Genomic DNA, 16,915 nt, shown 5'->3' with positions numbered 1-16,915 from the left:
GCCTCTTTTTCCTCCTTCAAAGTATATTACTGAGTGATGTCTTTTGTTTTGTTTTGTTTTCTTTACATGGAGTCTTGCTCTGTCACCCAGGATGGAGTACAGTGGCTCTCTGCCACATCCGCCTCCCAGATTCAAGTAATTCTCTTGCCTCACTCTCCCGAGTAGCTGAGATTACAGGCACACACCACCATGTATGGCTAATTTTTATATTTTTTTAGTAGAGATGGATTTCACCATGTTGGCCAGGCTTGTCTTGAACTCCTCATTCTGTGATTCCCACATTTTGGCCTCCCAAAGTGCTGGCATTAGAGATGTGAGCCACCACACCCGGTGGTAATGTTTTTCATGTTTTATCTTAGGAAAGTAAATACAATGAGTAGGACTCAGCTCAGGCTTTCGCTTACTGGTGTTTTTTTTTTTTTTTTTTTTTTTTTTTTTTTTTTTTTTTTTGGTGATGGAGTTCCAGTGTTGTTGCTGAGGCTGGACTGCAGAGTGGCACTGTTTTGGCTCACTGCAACCTTCACCTCCTAGGTTCAAGCGTTTGTCTTGCTTCAGCTTTTCAAATAGCTGGGATTGTAGGCACCTGCCACCATGCCTGGCTAATATTTGTATTTTCAGTGGAGATGGGGTTTCATCATTCTGGCCAGGGTAGCCTGAAACTCCTGACCTGGGTTGATTCATTCTCTCCTCAACATGCTGGGATTACAGGCATGAGCCACTACACCTGGACTCTCTTACTTTACTTTTTTTTAAATTTAGATGGAGTCTCATTCGGTCACCCAGGCTGGAGTGCAATGGCGGGATCTCAGTTCACTGCAACCTCTGCCTCCCAGTTTGAAGTGATTCTCCTGCCTCAGCCTCCCGACTACCTGGGATTATAGGCATGACCACCACAGTTGGCTATTTTTATATTTTCAGTAGAGACAGGGCTTTGCCTTGTAGGTCAGGCTGGTCTCAAACTCCTGGCCTCAGGTGGTTCAGCTGCCTTAGCGTCCCAAATTGCTGGGATTACAGATGTGAGCCACCATGCCTGGCCATCCTACAGTTTTTAATATGCATGGATTATGGAAATTTTAATCCTATGTAAGAGGAGAGAGTCGGGAAATGGAAGCACATATGCTTCTTACTGAGTCAATGTTTCTATAGAGTCAAAGGTTTTCTGCAGGAGGATTGACACCATTGGGAAGCCTCTTTTCTTTGGGCTTTACCTGTGCCTGGGTGCCACTCTGTACTAACGGAGAGAGCTTTGGCAGTAGCCACCACTGGGCATTTGAAGGTACAACCTCAGCCAACCTGTCTTTTCTATCTTGTTCCTTAAATAATTCATCAACACTTCAAAATACTTAGTTTTAATTTTTCACTCAAGACCTTTTGCCACCCAGAGTTGCTCTCGGCCCCATTTTCATTCTGCTTCTCAACAGAATTCTAGGTTATTGTTCTCTGCCCCCCATTTTTTATGAAATGTTCTAATTATGTGGACTCTTTCTTGGCTCTCTCTGTCTCATTTTCAGTCTCTCAAGGCCCCTGCCCTCATCCTCTCTAGACCAGAGAGTGCCAGCCAGCAAATTCATCCTGAGCTAGCTTGCTCTTTCTTTCTTTCTTTCTTTCTTTCTTTCTTTCTTTCTTTCTTTCTTTCTTTCTTTCTTTCTTTTTCTTTCTTTCTTTCTTTTTCTTTCTTTCCTTTTCTTTCTTTTTTTCTTTCTTTCTCTTTCTTTCTTTTCTGATAGAATGTTTCCTTGTCACCCAGGCTGGAGTGCAGTGGTGCAGTCTTGGCTCACTGCAACCTCTTCCTCCCTGGTTCAAGCGATTCTCTTGCCTCAGCCTCCTGAGTAGCTGGGATTACAGATGTCTGCCACTATGCCTGGCTAATTTTTCTATGTTTTTAGTAGAGATGGGGTTTCACCATGTTGGCCAGGGTGTTCTCGAACTCCTGACCTCGTGATCTGCCTTCCTTGGCCTTTCCACGTGCTCACATTACAGGCATGAGCCACTTTGCCCAGCCTCTTTCTCTCTTCTTACTGTGTCTTACTTACAGATAATCCCACGCTGCCCTCCTCTTAAAAATATTATATTGTCTGTGTCTTTGAGACTCTCCTTCCTGGCCCTGAAGATGCTCCTCATACCAGACCTCTATATTGACCTATCTGCTTGACCCCTCCTCAGGCTTCGTGTGTCCCAGACCAAGTCCCCATTTCCCTCTCCATGAGCTCCTCTCGGTCTACCGGCTGCCCAAGCCAGATAGATGCCCAGGAGTTACTCTGAGGTATGATTGTCTCCCTTTCCGTATCCAGCCTAGCAAGGCCTGCTGATTCTAGCCGAACACAAAGCCCAGGTTCTATTCCATCTTCCTCCACTGCCCTCCAGTGCTGTTAGAGCCATGCCACAGAGCAGCCAGGTCAGGCTCATTGAAAGTAGGAGGTGGAGCCTGTCATTCTCTGGACTGTCATATGTAGTGCCTTCCACTGTACTTGGAGTAAACGTCACAGCCCCTGATTGGGTCTGCAGGGGCATGGGTGAGCTGCCCTCTGCCATTCCTCTGCTTTTCCCACATGCGGTCTGTGGATTGCTTGCTCTGTTCCAGGCACTCTGGTCATTTGTGTGCTTTTCTTCTTCTCAGGTCACAGCCTCCTGGCACTGTTGCGCTGAGGGCTGATGTTTGTGGACTGCTGTTAGTTGAGGGCTTTCTGTGCGTCTCCTTTCTATTAGCATCACAGTTGAAACATCACCATGTTGGAGAGGTCTTCACTTAGCACTGTCTCACCTCAGCCTCGAGGCTCACTGGCTCATCCACCTTTCATTTTCCACAGAGCGCTGTTGGCTGACTTTTTCCTCCTGCTTCAGCACAGTGGCTCTGACAGCCCAGATCATGCCTGTCTTGTTTACTTCTCAAGCAGGTTCTCAAGTGATTCGTCTGCCTGAGCCTCCCAAGTAGGTGGGATCACAGGTGTGCACCACCACAGCCAGCTAATTTTATTTTCCATTTGCAGTAGCGATGGGGGTTCCACCATGTTGGTCAGGCTGCTGTGAAACTCCTGACCTAAGGTGAGCCATTCACCTTGACCTCCCAGAGTGCTGGGATTACAGGTGTGAGCCACCGTGCCCGGCAAGGAATGGATTATTTTTATGCTTCCTTTTTTGAGACGTTGCCATGACATTTGTAAACTGACATGGTGTTGGTGGGAGTGTAGTGGCAGTGAGGACGACCAGAGGCCACTCTCGTCCCCATCTCGGTTTTGGCTGGCCGCTTTACTGCAACCCATTTTATCAGCAAGGTCTTTATGAACTGTATCTTGTGCTGACTTCCTTCCTCAGCCTGTGACTCAGAATGCCTTAGCTATCTGAGAATGCAACTCAGTAGGTCTCAGCCTCATTTTACCCAGCTCCTATTGTAGATGGAGTTGCTCTGGTTCAAATGCCTCTGATAGTATTGCTACCGTCTTTATGGTCCCCGAAAGGGGAAAGGAAATCTTAGGATTTTCATTGCTGTGAACCACTGCAAGTATTGAGGAAATAATCACTACTTCCAACCTCATAATCCTGAAGTGATTTGGTAGCTGTGAGTCAGGTGTTGGAAACTGGGCAGTGTGGAAGACAGTGCCCTGCCCCATGCATTCCGGAGCATTTAATCTGCTGGGGAAATATGTAGTAAGTAGGAGATATTTACTATGGAAGTATCTCCATAGTAAATATGGAGTTATGGTCCATATTTACTATGGAGAAGGGGTTATGGTCTGGGAAAGAATTAAGTGGAATAGGGGGCATAACAAGGCAGAGGGTGTGATTGGGACAGCCTTGGTGATGCGTGATGAGCACATTCTCCAGTTGGTCTGACCTCTTTCTAAAACTTCCAGTTTTCACTTTCAACCCCAACAAATGGTTCTTTTTTATTTTATAGAAAGTTTGTCAGAATTAGGTTTATATATTTTCTTGTTGGATTAACAGAATAATTTGATTTAACATTACTCTCTAGTATGACGGAAAGCTTCTAACCTTTTACTGTTATTTATTTATGGGCGTATTTCTTGTTATAGCTATGATTATTTCACTTGTGTGATTTCTCACAAACACGTGTTTCTTATGTCAGAGAGCTCCTACACTAGATCCCTTCAGATTTGATGCTAATAACATGAAGTAAGAATTTAAGACAACTCTTTAGATGTTAGAGGAAAGCCAGTCTGATAACACATAAATAAATAAATTAATCAATTTCAAGTTGACATTCAAGTTGAGTTGTGGAAGTGGAGGAGGCAGTTTGGTAAATGAGTGCAGAAGTAAGGAGAAAGGTCTGGCAATAGATATCATTTTGGAGTTTGTGGTAGTGTTGTGATAGCAGTTGTTGATCGCACCGAAGTAATTTATTAGTGAGCTCCCTGACTTTTCTTTTTAAAGAAACAGGGTGGTGTTATGTTTTCTGGGCTGGGCTAGAATTCTTGAGCTCAAGTTACCCTCCTTTCTCAGTCTCCCAAGTAGTGTCTAGGGCTACGGCCATGCACCGCCATGCACAGGTTTGAGCCACTCCCAGCCATCCTGTTGCAAAATATTTAAATGTTACATTCAGAGGTGCATGGGAGATCTGTATATAAATAGCACCATGTAAATTGCTTGAATGTTTTTTTTTTTAGAGTTCTGTTTGGATGTGGCTTCAGAGCAGGGATTAGTAAATTCATTTTTACTTTTTTTATTAAAGCAGATTCTCACTCTGTTGTTCAGGTTGGAGCGCAGTGGCTCACTGCAGCCTCTGCCTCTCAGGTTCAACTGATTCTCTTGCCTCGCCTCCTGAGTAGCTGGGACTACAGATGTACACACAAAGCTAATGTTTTTATTTTTTGTTGTAGAGATGGGATCATGCTGTGTCGCCCAGGATGGTCTTTAACTCCTGGCCTTAAGTGATCCTCCTGCCTCAGCCTCCCAAAGTTCTGGGATTATATGCAGGTACAAGCCACCTGTGCCCAGCCCCCTATTTATTTTAAATAACAGCTTTATTGAAATATAGTTAACATACCTTACAATTGATTCATCAAAGTATGTGGTTCAGTGGTCCTTAGAGTGTTCATGGAGCTGTGCATCTGTCACCACAATGAACTTTAGAAGTTTTCATTACCCTATAGAGAAATCACTACTTTGCCATCAGTTCCTACTCCCCCTATACGCCTGTGTTCCCATAGGCAACCGCTGATCTGTTTTCTGTCACTATAGAGTTGCATAATCTGGACCTTTTATAGAAATAGGATTGTGCAGTACGTGGGGATCTTTGGTGGCTGGCTTTTTTTTTTCTTTTTTCGCCCCTAGCACAATGTTTACAGAGTTTCTTCATGTCATGGCATGTGTCAGTATTTCTTTCCTTCTTTGGCTGAACAATATACTCCATGGTAGAGTCACACCACATTGTATTAATCTGTTCATCAGTTGATGAACATTTGGGTTGTTTTCATGTATTGGCCATTATGAATAATACTGCTCTGAAGATTCATGTACAGGATTTTGTGTGGACATGTATTTTTATTTCTCTGGGATAAATGCTTAGGAGACAGATTGTTGCATTCTATGATAGTGTGCATTCAGGCTTTTGAGAAACTGTTTTCCAAAGCTGTTCTACCAGTCAGGTGTGGTGACTCACATCTGTAATCCCAGCCACATGAGAGGCTGAGGTGTGAGGATCACATGAGCCTATGAGTTGAAAAAGACCAGTCTGGGCAAGATAGCAAGACCCTGTCTTTATTTAAAAAAATAAAATAAAAATGACAAGAAAAGAAACACCCAAACAAAGTGGTTCAACCATTTTATGTTCCCACCAGTAATGTATGTGGGTTCCAGTTTCTACATTTTCACCAGCATTTCTTCTTTTGAGGCAAGATCTCACCATGTCGCCCTGGCAGGAATGCAGTGGTGTGATCATGGCTCACTGCAGCCTCGAACTCCCAGACGCTCATGATCTTTTTATGTCAGCCTCTTGTGAAGTTGGGACTACCTTGACGTGCCACCACACTCAGCTAATTTTTGTATTTTTAGTAGAGACAGTGTTTCACTATGTTGCCCAGTCTGGTTTCAAACTCCTGGATCCAAGTGATCCACCTGCCTTGGCCTCCCAAACTGCTGGGATTACAGGTATGAACCACCATACCTGGTTATCTCTCTCTTTTGTCTCTTCCCTTCCTTCTTTGGTAGATGGAAGAAAATGGTATCCATGTCTTGTTTTTAGGCCTGAGACTTTTAAAGCATATGAGGGAATATATGATTGTGTTTATAGATGTTGAGCGGGAGATAGCCTTGAATGCAATGTGGTATTAAAGAATCCAATTAAAGATATTTGGAGTATGCTTCAAAAGTGCTGTATGTTGCCAAGTTACCACTTTACTTGTGAGGACACATGCTCCATGAAGCACCTGATGAGACAATTTGCAATTGTTATTTTGTTTTGTTACTCTGTAGATTTAGTTGTGCTCAAGCATTCAGATGACCTTTTCTTAATTTTTTCTTTCCTGAGACAGAGTCTTGCTCTGTCACCCCGGCTGGATTGCAGTGGTATGATCTTGGCTCACAGCAACCTCTGCTTCCTGGCTTCACGCAATTCTCCTGCCTCAGCCTCCTGAGTAGCTGCGATTACAGGCACCTGCCACCACTCCAGGCTAAATGTTGTGTTTTTAATAGAGACGGGGTTTCACCATGTTGGCCAGGCTGGTCTCAAACATTCAACCCGTGATCTGCCTGCCTCGGTCTTTCAAAGTGTTGGGATTACAGGTCTGAGCCATCGCCCCCAGCCTGTCTTTTCTTTTCAAAACCACCCTTGATGATTAAATGTTAAATATGTACTAGTGGGTAATACTTTGCTGAATATTGCATAGTGAATAGTAAATGTTTATTTTCACCTTTCAGACATGAACTTACTAATTCTACACGTGAAGATTTACAACTTGATAAACCAGCTTCAGGAGGTAGGTCTTCAGTATTAACTCAGATGAGAAGATCGTGTGCAATAATTATTTAATGCTTACCGTTGGTTTTATAATGGTACCTTTCACGTGAAATAAAATGCCTCTAACTACTGACTATGTGTCAGGACAGGAGAATTCACGTTGTCCAAATTCTATTACTCTCTAGAACAATTAACTCCGTTTGTTTGTATTAACCCATTATAAATATGTGTAAATATTGCATTTATGTGTAGACAGAACTAAAATAACAGTATTTGTTCTGCTTCTGAGATGCAATATTTATCTGGCATAGTGCATTGAACAGTTTATTATTGAAGTCTACACCAGTCAAATGAACAAGCATTCATCAACTGTCTGTGATACCCAGGACATCAGGTTTCCTTTTAGAGTATGGAGCCATGCATATCATCTCTTAATTGTTAGATGTCTTTTGAAAGAAATGGAATGGATTCGGTTACTGGTTTTGTTTCTGAAGTGGAGAGGGACAAAACAGGATGGACTCACACTGTTTAGATTTCCTAAAATGGAAGGACTGCCAGCAGATCACATTTCTGGTCTCCCCATAGCAAATGTTTTCTTTCTTCTTCTTCTTATGTTTTGAGATGGAGTTTTGCTCTGTTGCCCATCCTGGAGTGCAGTGGTGTGATCTCAGCTCACTGCAACCTCCACCTCCTGGGTTTAAGCAGTTCTCCTGCCTCAGCCTCCCATGTAGCTGCGATTACAGGCACAAACAACCATGCCCATCTAATTTTTGTATGAGAGAGTTGGAGTTTCACCCTGTTGGCCAGGCTGGTCTTGAGCTCTTAACCTTAGGTGATCCGCCTGCCTCAGCCTCCCAAGAATCTGGGATTACAGACACCTGCCACGATGCCCAGTTAATTTCTGCATAGGTAGTAGAGATGAGGTTTCACCACATTGGCCAGGCTGCTCTCAGACTCCTGTCCTGGAATGCTCCATCTGCCCTGGCCTCCCAAAATTCTGGGCTTACAGATATGAGCCACCCACATTTGGCCAGTGATTGACTTTCATTTTATTTATTTATTTATTTATTTATTTATTTATTTATTTATTTATTTATTCATACATACATACATACATTGAGATGAAGTTTCACTCTCGTTGCCCAGGATGGAGTGCAGTGGTGTGATCTTGGCTCATGGCAACCTCCGCCCCCTGGGTTCCAAGAATTCTCCTGCCTCAGCCTCCCGAGTAGGTGGAATAACAGGTATGTGCCATCATGCCCAGCCAAGTTTGCATTTTTAGTAGAGACAAGGGTTTTTAATGTTGATCAGGCTGGTCTTGAACTCCTGACCTCAGGTGATCTGCCTGCCTCGACCTCCCAAAGTGCTGAGACTACAGTTGTGAGCCACCACACCCGGCCCAACTCTTGACTTTTTATACCAGTTGTAGTATTTTAATGTTGAGTAAATAAATGCTAGCTCAAATGTTGTAGTTCAGGAGAATCTTCTGTTTCTGTTACTTTTAAAAATTATGTTTATAACTCCAGTAAGTGTTTTTCCGAGTCCAGTAAGGTTACACTGATGTTTATGTTTTGAAAATATTACCTCTTTTAGGAGCTCTTGTAAAGCAGGCCTGGTTGTGACAAAATCTCTGAGTACTTGCTTGTTCACAAAGGATTTTATTTTTCCTTCACTTCTGAAGCTCAGTTTGGCTGGATATGAAATTCTGGGTTGAAAGTTCTTTTCTTTAAGAATGTTGAATATTGGCCCCCACTCTCTTCTGGCTTGTAGTGTTTCTGCCGAGAGATCTGCTGTGAGTCTGATGGGTTTCCCTTTGTGGGTGACCCGACCTTTCTCTCTGGCTGCCCTTAGTATTTTCACCTTTATTTCAACCCTATTGAATCTGACGATTATGTGCCTTGGGGTTGCTCTTCTTGCGGAATATCTTTGTGGTGTTCTCTGAATTTCCTGCAATTGAGTGTTGGCCTGTCTTTCTAGGTGGGGGAAATTTTCTTGGATGATGTCCTGAAGAGTATTTTCCAGCTTGGATTCATTCTCTTCGTCCCCTTCTGGTACACCTATCAGACGTAGGTTAGGTCTTTTCACATAGTCCCACATTTCTTGGAGACTTTGTTCATTCCTTTACCTTTCCCATCTAGTACTATATGTATTACATAATATTAGCTGATGTGTTTTTCTGGTTTTATGATGTGGTTCAGATTGTTGTAGAAAGTCTGTCTGTATCCACATTGGCTTAAAGTAATGGGATTTTGTTTTCTGAGCTGGAGTTTTGCTCTCGTCACCCATTCTGGAATGCAACGGCACGATCTCGGCTCACTGCAACCTTCGCCTCCCAGGTTCAAGGGATTCTTCTACCTCAGCTTCTCGAATAGGTGGGATTCCAGGTATCCACCAGCGCGCCTGTCTGATTTTTGTATTTTTAGTAGATGTGGGGTTTCTTTCCCCATGTCAGCAAGGCTGATCTGGAACTTGTGACCTCAAGCGATCCGTTTGCTTGGGCCTCCCAAAGTGCTGGGATACAGCTATGAGCCACCACACGTGGCCTATGCTTTTATTGTATTGTTAATTTAGTATTATTCTAAGTAAAAATAATTTGGTAGTAAAGTTTTATAAATTGACTCTAACAGTTTTATAAATGTAAGTGCTTTTTTATAAGATGAAATAGATTATGTTGTGGGGCTTTTTTTGTGATGGTGATTTATTAGATTATTTTGTTTAAAGACAATAATTTGCAGGTGTTGTGACATTATAAAATCTTTGCATTTTATAATTTTAAAGCAGCATTAGTGATAATTACCTTAGGGAAAGATCCTTTTGTTTTGATCTGTAAGTATGATATTCAAGTTTAGTGTACAGCAAAGGATATTAAACTTCACTCAGCACTAATGTGTTATATGGTGCACTTAAAACTTTAGTACAAATGTCAATGTTTAGCAAATAGACTTTAAGACATAATGATAGCAAAAAAATGGAGCTATTCTGATGGGAGATTGTCGGTTATGTTTAATTTTACTACTTCCCAGGCTCTTGACATTTTTTCTTTCTTTGACAGCGTCTTGCTCTGTCACCCAGGGAGGAGGGCAGTGGCATGGTCTCAGCTCACTGCAATGTCCACCTCTCAGGTCCAAGCGATCCTCCTGCCTCAGTGTCTGTAGTAGTTGGGACTACAGGTACGTGCCACCATGCCGGGCTAATTTTTGTATTTTTAGTAGAGATGGCATTTCACCATGTTGGCCAGGCTGGTCTCGAACTCCTGACCTCAGGAGATCCACCCACCTAGGCCTTGCAAGATGCTGGGGTTATAGGTGTGAGCCTGTTTAATGACTAGCTCTTGAATTTCTCTTTTTTTTTTCAGACATAGTTTAGCTTTTGTTGCCCAGGCTGGAGTGCAAATGGCTTGATCTCAGCTCACCACAACCTTTTCCTCCTCCTGGGTTCAAGCAATTCTCCTGCCTCAGTCTCCCAAGTAGCTGGGATTACAGGTGTGCACCACCATGTCTAGCTAATTTTGTTTGTTTTTAAGTAAAGATGGGATTTTTCCATGTTGGTTCAGCTGGTCTCGAACTCCAGACCTCAGGTGATCTGACCACCTCGGCCTCCCAGAGTGCTGGGATTACAAGTATGAGCCACAGTGCCCATCCCAGTTCTTGACTTTTTATAAATGTTGTATTATTTCAATCTTGAGTAAATAAATGCTAGCTGAAATGTTGCAGTTCAGGAGAATCTTTGGTTTCTATTAGTCAAAAAAATTATTTTTATAAGTCCAATAAGGTTACACTAATGTTTATGTTTTGAAAACATTACATTTTCCATTTCGAACTGTATATATTAAATGACATTAGCTGGTATGTTTTTCTGGCCTTATACTTTGGTTCAGACTGTTATAGACAGTCTGGCTGTATGTACATTGGCTTAAATAATGGGATTATATCATTCTTTTTCTTGCTCTATTTTATTTCATTGTTTTTGAGCTGGAGTTTCCCCCTTGTCCGTCATGCTGGAGTGCAATGGCATGATCTTGGCTCACTGCAACCTCTACCTCCTGGGTTCAAGTGATTCTCCAGCCTCAGCTTCCCGAGTAGCTGGGATTGCAGGCACCTGCCCCCACACATAGGTAGTGTTTGTATTTTTAGTAGAGATGGGTTTTCCCATGTTGGCAAGGATGGTCTCGAACTGCTGATCTCATATGATTCACTGACCTCAGCCTCCCAAAGTGCTGGATTACAGGTGTGAGTCACCGCACCCAGCTGTAATGGGATATTTTACTGTAGACTTTGATAATCAGAATGTTAGCATTTCGGGGTTTCTTTTTATTTTTTTAATACTATTTTTTGGACTCAGTTACAATAACAGAAGTAAAGAACAAATTATAAAAGTTAAAGAGCAATGCAGGGCATGGTGGCTCATGCCTGTAATTCTAGCACTTTGGGAGGCCAAGGCGGGTGGATCATGAGGACAGGAGATCAAGATCATTTTAGCCAATATGGTGAAACCCCGTCTCTACTGAATGTACAAAAATTAGCTAGGCATGGTGGCAGGCACCTGTAGTCCCAAATACTCAGGAGGCTGAGGCAGGGGAATTGTTTGAACATGGGAGATGGAGGTTACAGTGAGCTGAGATTGTGCCATTGCACTCCCACCTGGCGACAGAGCAAGACTTCGTCAAAAAAAAAAAAAAGAAAATTAAAGAGCAATACAGATTGAATAATTATTCTTTTCTACAAACTGTATTTAAATGATATATATTTGTTTTCAGTTACAGCTCAAGCTGTAAAAGCCAAAGGTGCAGGATGATCTTGTACTTTTATTCCAGTCTCACGTTGAAGATCTTTCCGTAGAAGGACTTCCCAAAGGATTGTTTTTTTCTGAGACAAAGTTTTCACTCTTGTCACCCAGCGTGGAGTGCAGTGGCGTGATCTCGGCTGGCTGCAGTCTCTGCCTCCTGGGTTCAAGCAATTCTTTTTCCTCAGCCTCATTTTTGGCCAGGCTGGTCTCAAAATCCTGAGTTTGTGATTCACCTGCCTTGGTCTCTGAAGGTGTTGGGATTACAGGTGTGAGCCATGGTACTCAGTGCGTATTTTACATATTTTTATCTTTCATTTTTCTGGGTCCAACACTAAATCATGCCAGTGTTAGCTTTTGAAACATGAGCACTGCCCACATCTGACTGGCATGCAACTGACATTTTGTTTCAGAGTTCTGATTGGGTCCATCTGAGGGGGGCTCTGTGATGTCACAAGGGTGGGTTTTCAGGGAAGTCACAGGGACAGTATGGGCCTGGAGATGTGTTGCCTTCTCCTCAGAGTGAAGCCTGGTAACTGCAGTGTCTCAGCTAGGTCCTGTGTGTTGCTGGCTGGAAAAGGGCAGTTGACCAACTCTGATCCGGTACAGTGTTTATGTAGCTCAAAAATAGAAAGCTGTGTCCAGGTGTGGCTGAGGTAGGGGGATCCCTTCAGTCCAGGAGTTCAAGAGCAGTCTGGGCAACATGGTGTGACCCTGTATCTGTAGTTTTACCTCAGCCTCCCAGCTACTTGAACCCTAGGGTTCAAGGCTGCAATGAGCTATGATCCCACCACAGAACTCCAACCCGTGAGACTGAGGAAACCCTGCCTTAAAGAACAAAAAGAAAACTATCCAGGTCTGCAAGAGTAGGAAACTTCTTAACGAAAACATGAGGCTTCCTGAGCCCTGTAATCCCAGCACTTTGAGGGCCGAGGTGGGAGGATGGCTTGGGCTTAGGAGTTTGAGACCAGCCTGGGCAACATGATGAAACCCTGTCTTTATAAAAGATAAAAAATTTAGCTAGATGTGGTCCACACCTGACCTAATTTTTGTAGAGATGAGAGGTGGTCGAGCAATGTTGCCCAGGCCAGTCTTGAACTCCTAGGTTGAAGCAATCTTCTTACCTTGTTCTTCAAAGTTGTTGGGATTACACACATGAGCCACTGCCCCTACCTGGGTTAGGCTATTTAATAACATAAGAAAGTGCTCAGGCAGCTCAGTGGCTCATCCCTCTAATCCCAGTACTTTGGAGGCTGAGATGAGCGGATCACCTGAGGTCAGGGGATCGAGACTAGCCTGGCCAAAATGGTGAAACTCTGTCTCTACACAAAATACAAAACTTAGCGGGGGGTGGTGGCAGGCTCGTGTATCCCAACTACTCAGCAGGCTGAGGCAGGAGAATCATTTGAACCTGAGAAATGGAGCCTGCAGTGAGCCGAGATCGTGCCACTGCACTCCAGCCTGGGCGACAAGAGTGAAACTCTGTTTCAAGCAAAGAAAGTTAAAGAGCAATACAGATTGAATAATGATTCTTTTCTGCAGATTGTGTTCAAATGATATCCCTTTTTCTTTTTGTCCTTATACCTCAAGCTGTAAAAGACAAAGGTCCCGTGATGATTCCATATCCTTATTTCCAGTCTCATGTTGAAGATCTCTATGAAGAAAGCCTTCCCAAAGGAATTTGTTGTTCTTCTTCTTGAGACAGTTTTCACTCTTGTCACCCAGGTTGGAGTGCTGTGGTGTGATTTTGTCTCACTGGCTCTTGGGTTCAGGCAGTCCTCCTACCTCACAGTCGCCCACCACCATACAAGACTAATTTTTGTGTTAGTAGAGAAGGGGTTTCTCTATGTTGGCCAGGCTGGTCTTGAACTCCTGACCTCAGGTGATACTAGGTGGAATAAGGGGGATGGGTGTGATTGCGGCAGCCTTTATGATAGGCGATGGGCACCTTCTGCAGTCGACTTCACCTCTTTCTGAAACTTCCACTTTTTACTCTCAGCTCTAACAATTGGTTCTTTTTTATTTTATAGAAAGGATGTTAGAATTAGGTTTATATAGTTTCTTGTTGAATCGACAGAATAATTTTATTTAACATCATTCTTTAGTGTGACTGAAAGCCTCTAATTTTTTACTGTTGTTTGTTTATGGGCATATTTCTTTTTCCAGATATGATAACTATTTCATTCTGTGTGTTTCTTATTTCACAGAGTTCCTATAGTAGATCGTCTCAGATTTGGTGCTAATGACATGAAGTAAGAATTTAATACAAATCTTAGATGTTAGAGGAAAGCCAATCTAAGATCAAAGAAATTAATCTCTTTCAAGTTGATGTGTGGAAGTAGAGGAGGCAATTGGATAAATGAATCCAGAAGTAAGGAGAAAAATCTGGTAGTAGATGTAATTTTGGATTTTATAGTAGTGTTTTGGTAGCACTTGTTGATGTCACCAAAATAATTCATCGATGAGCTCCCTCAGAGCTCCCCATTTCTTTATAAAGAAACCAGGTCTTGTTATGTTTGGGCGTGACTAGAACATTTGGGCTCATGTTATCCTCCTGCCTCAGTGTCCTAAGTGGCTGGGGCTACAGGCATGTGTTACCATGCCCAGCTTTGGACCCCTCTGAGCCATCAGGTTGCAAAATATTTAAATTTACATACAAAGGTGCAAGGGAGATCTCTATATAAATAGCACCATGTGAATTGCTAGAATCTTTCTTTTTAGAATTCTGTTAGGATGTGGCTTCAGAGCAGGGAATAGTAAATTAATTTTTGCTTTATTTTTGTTTTTGTTTTTGAAGCAGATTCTCACTCTGTTGCCCAGGCTGGAGTCCAGCGGCATGATCTTGGTCACTGTAGCCTCTTTCTGCTGGGTGCAAGTGATTCTCTTGCCTCAGCCTCCCGAGTAGCTGGGATTACAGGTACCTGTCACCACATTTGGCTAATTTCTTGTGTGTGTATTTTTGGTAGATACAGGGTTTCACCATGTTGGCCAGGTTGGTCTCTTAACTTCTGACCCAAGTGATCCACCTGCCTCGGCCTCCCAAAGTGCTGGAATTATAGGAGTGAGCCACTGCTCCCGACCATTTTTTTTTAAAACATTTTTAAATTATAGCTTTTATACCTATTCAAAAGTAGAGAAAATAGTACGATAAACACTAAAATACCCGTTTCTCAATTTCTGTGACCATTAAGATTGTCCACATTTTGTTCTGCTATTCTTTTACCTCCCTTTGCAGGAATATTATAAAGCAAATCGCAGTCATCGCATCATTTTATCTGTTCAGTGTGCATCCCCGCACAGCCACTCCCTCATCGTATCTGACAAATTTAGCAGTGATTTTTTGGTGTCAGCTCATATGTAGCCCTTAGTCGAGTTTCCTTACTCTTATGTGAACAGTATCACATTTCCTCATTATCTGAAAATATGTTGTTTTAAATCTGGCTTTAAACAGTCTTCATGTGTTAACGTTGGTTGTTCTGCCTCTTTTAATTTCAATCAGCCTCTGCTTACTATTTTTCATTCCCGTTCCATGAATTCTTTGTGGAGAGTTAATTCTTATTGAATAGCATGCTCACGTGGTTGAAGGGGTAAAGAACATTGATCTCATGGCTGCAGTGCAGATGAAAGTGTAGCCTGAAATGCGCTACCGTAAGGCAGCCAATGGAGGAGGGTTATTGCAGTCACGAGCAGATAGTAGCGAAAAGCTGCTTCCAAATAGTGTTTATGGCTGGGCACGTTGGCTCATGCCTGTAATCCCAGCACTTTGGGAGGCCAAGGTGGGTGGATCAGCTGAAGTCAGGAGTTGGAGACCAGCCTGGCCAACATAGTTACGCCCTGTCTCTACTAAAAATGTACAAAAATTAGACAGGCATGCTGGCAGGCACCTGTAATCTCAGCTACTTGGGAGACTGAGGCAGGAGAATTGCTTGAACCCGAGAGGCAGAGATTGCAAGGAATCGAGATCATGCCACTGCACACCAGCTTCAGTTCTGTTGTTTATTGTCTACAATGATTTTCTTTCTTTGTCTTCTGTTTAAGGATATTGAAAAACAAAGTTTAATCTTTGAAGATTGTTTTTAAGACCAAAAATTTGAAGGACATGCGAATGATCTGTGTGTGGAAGAAGTACTGGAAGACATTCCTTTCAGAAGTCCCTCATGATAGGGAATCCCAAGGCTGGAAAACATCATTCAAGTGGGCAATCAAATTAAATTTGTTATTAAAAGGTAAGATGATAACCTGCAGACACAGATTCGGTGTCTTCCCTAAGGAGACATTAATTTGATTAATTTGGGCCTTTTGTCTCCCTCTCGTGACTTCTTTGTACTTACAATTCAACGTTTAGTTTCACTAAGATTTAGTTCACTTAGTTTCACTTTGTACTTACAATTTCACGTTTAGTTTCACTAAGATTTATTTAGTGTAAGTATCAGATGAATAAAATATGCCCTTCCACACAGAATACAGTGTAAGAGTTGGGCTAGGGTACCATCAGCTTTTAGAAAGTGATTGCAGCTAATTGACTCCTTGTTCATTCTTGCATTTATTCAGTATAGAAGCAGCAACAGAGGTTTTAAGTTAACATGCTTGTGGATAATTAACATGGTTAAAAGAGTGGTTTTAAGAATGATAAAAACTTTTGGTTCTGAGGTCCAGAATAAATACCATTAAAAAGTAATTATTTTTCAGCCTCCCCCTTAGAGGAGCAGCTAGCATGAAATTTACATGAGTAAACGGAGTCGAGAAAAAGGAATGTGGGGTAAACAGACTCAACCAGGGAAGCTTTTATTATCTTAATCTTCACCTTATGACTTAAAGCTCGAATGTAAGAACTGGCTGTCTTCAGCCTGGCTCATTAAAACTTTTCGGCTTCCCAAAGGTTTGAGACTATGCTCTATACTTCCCTAATATTTCCCTTAATATTTTTCCAGCCACACTGAGTGAATCCCAGCACTGCCCTACATAAAATATATCCTTCATTATATTTCCTATTTGATGTCTGACTCCCCCTCCTCCTTCGCTAAAAGGTAAGTTGCCTTCCCCTCCTCCTTCACTAACATGTAAGTAAGGGATGGGATTTCGTCTGTTTTGTTCTGTTGTAACCCTAAATACCTAGAAGGTGCTCAGTAAATATTTGTTGTTTGAATGAATAAATCAGCCTATTGTTGAATCAGTCAGTCCTGTGTGGAAGGGACTTCTCATGCCAGTGGTGCATATCTG

General features: G+C 42.4%; 1 protein-coding gene and 1 long non-coding RNA gene across 68 annotated transcripts in view; one reads left to right on the top strand and one right to left on the bottom strand.

Moving 5' to 3' along the window:
• LOC118151076 (uncharacterized) overlaps positions 1 to 16,915 on the bottom strand; it is a 207,101-nt gene that overhangs the window by 69,145 nt on the left and 121,041 nt on the right. The gene's annotated exons all lie outside the window — the stretch shown is intronic.
• Positions 1 to 16,915, top strand: part of LOC103790770 (uncharacterized) — a 54,186-nt gene that overhangs the window by 10,492 nt on the left and 26,779 nt on the right. For 19 of the 39 annotated variants that reach the window (XR_013529128.1, XR_013529118.1, XR_013529114.1 and 16 more), the window contains 11 exons: positions 2,164 to 2,263; positions 4,836 to 4,932; positions 6,489 to 6,738; positions 6,874 to 6,932; positions 8,060 to 8,157; positions 8,891 to 9,297; positions 9,966 to 10,083; positions 13,903 to 13,947; positions 14,493 to 14,612; positions 15,734 to 15,921; positions 16,627 to 16,722. This is a non-coding gene — a long non-coding RNA (uncharacterized LOC103790770). The remainder of the gene's footprint in view (positions 1 to 2,163; positions 2,264 to 4,835; positions 4,933 to 6,488; positions 6,739 to 6,873; positions 6,933 to 8,059; positions 8,158 to 8,890; positions 9,298 to 9,965; positions 10,084 to 13,902; positions 13,948 to 14,492; positions 14,613 to 15,733; positions 15,922 to 16,626; positions 16,723 to 16,915) is intronic. The other 20 variants (XR_013529105.1, XR_013529106.1, XR_013529097.1 and 17 more) reach the window with 20 other exon arrangements.

Source organism: Callithrix jacchus, chromosome 18, assembly GCF_049354715.1.
Source record: "Callithrix jacchus isolate 240 chromosome 18, calJac240_pri, whole genome shotgun sequence".
NCBI lineage: Eukaryota > Metazoa > Chordata > Mammalia > Primates > Cebidae > Callithrix > Callithrix jacchus.
Note: the sequence above shows the minus strand (reverse complement) of the source record. Positions and strands in the feature narration are given on the sequence as shown.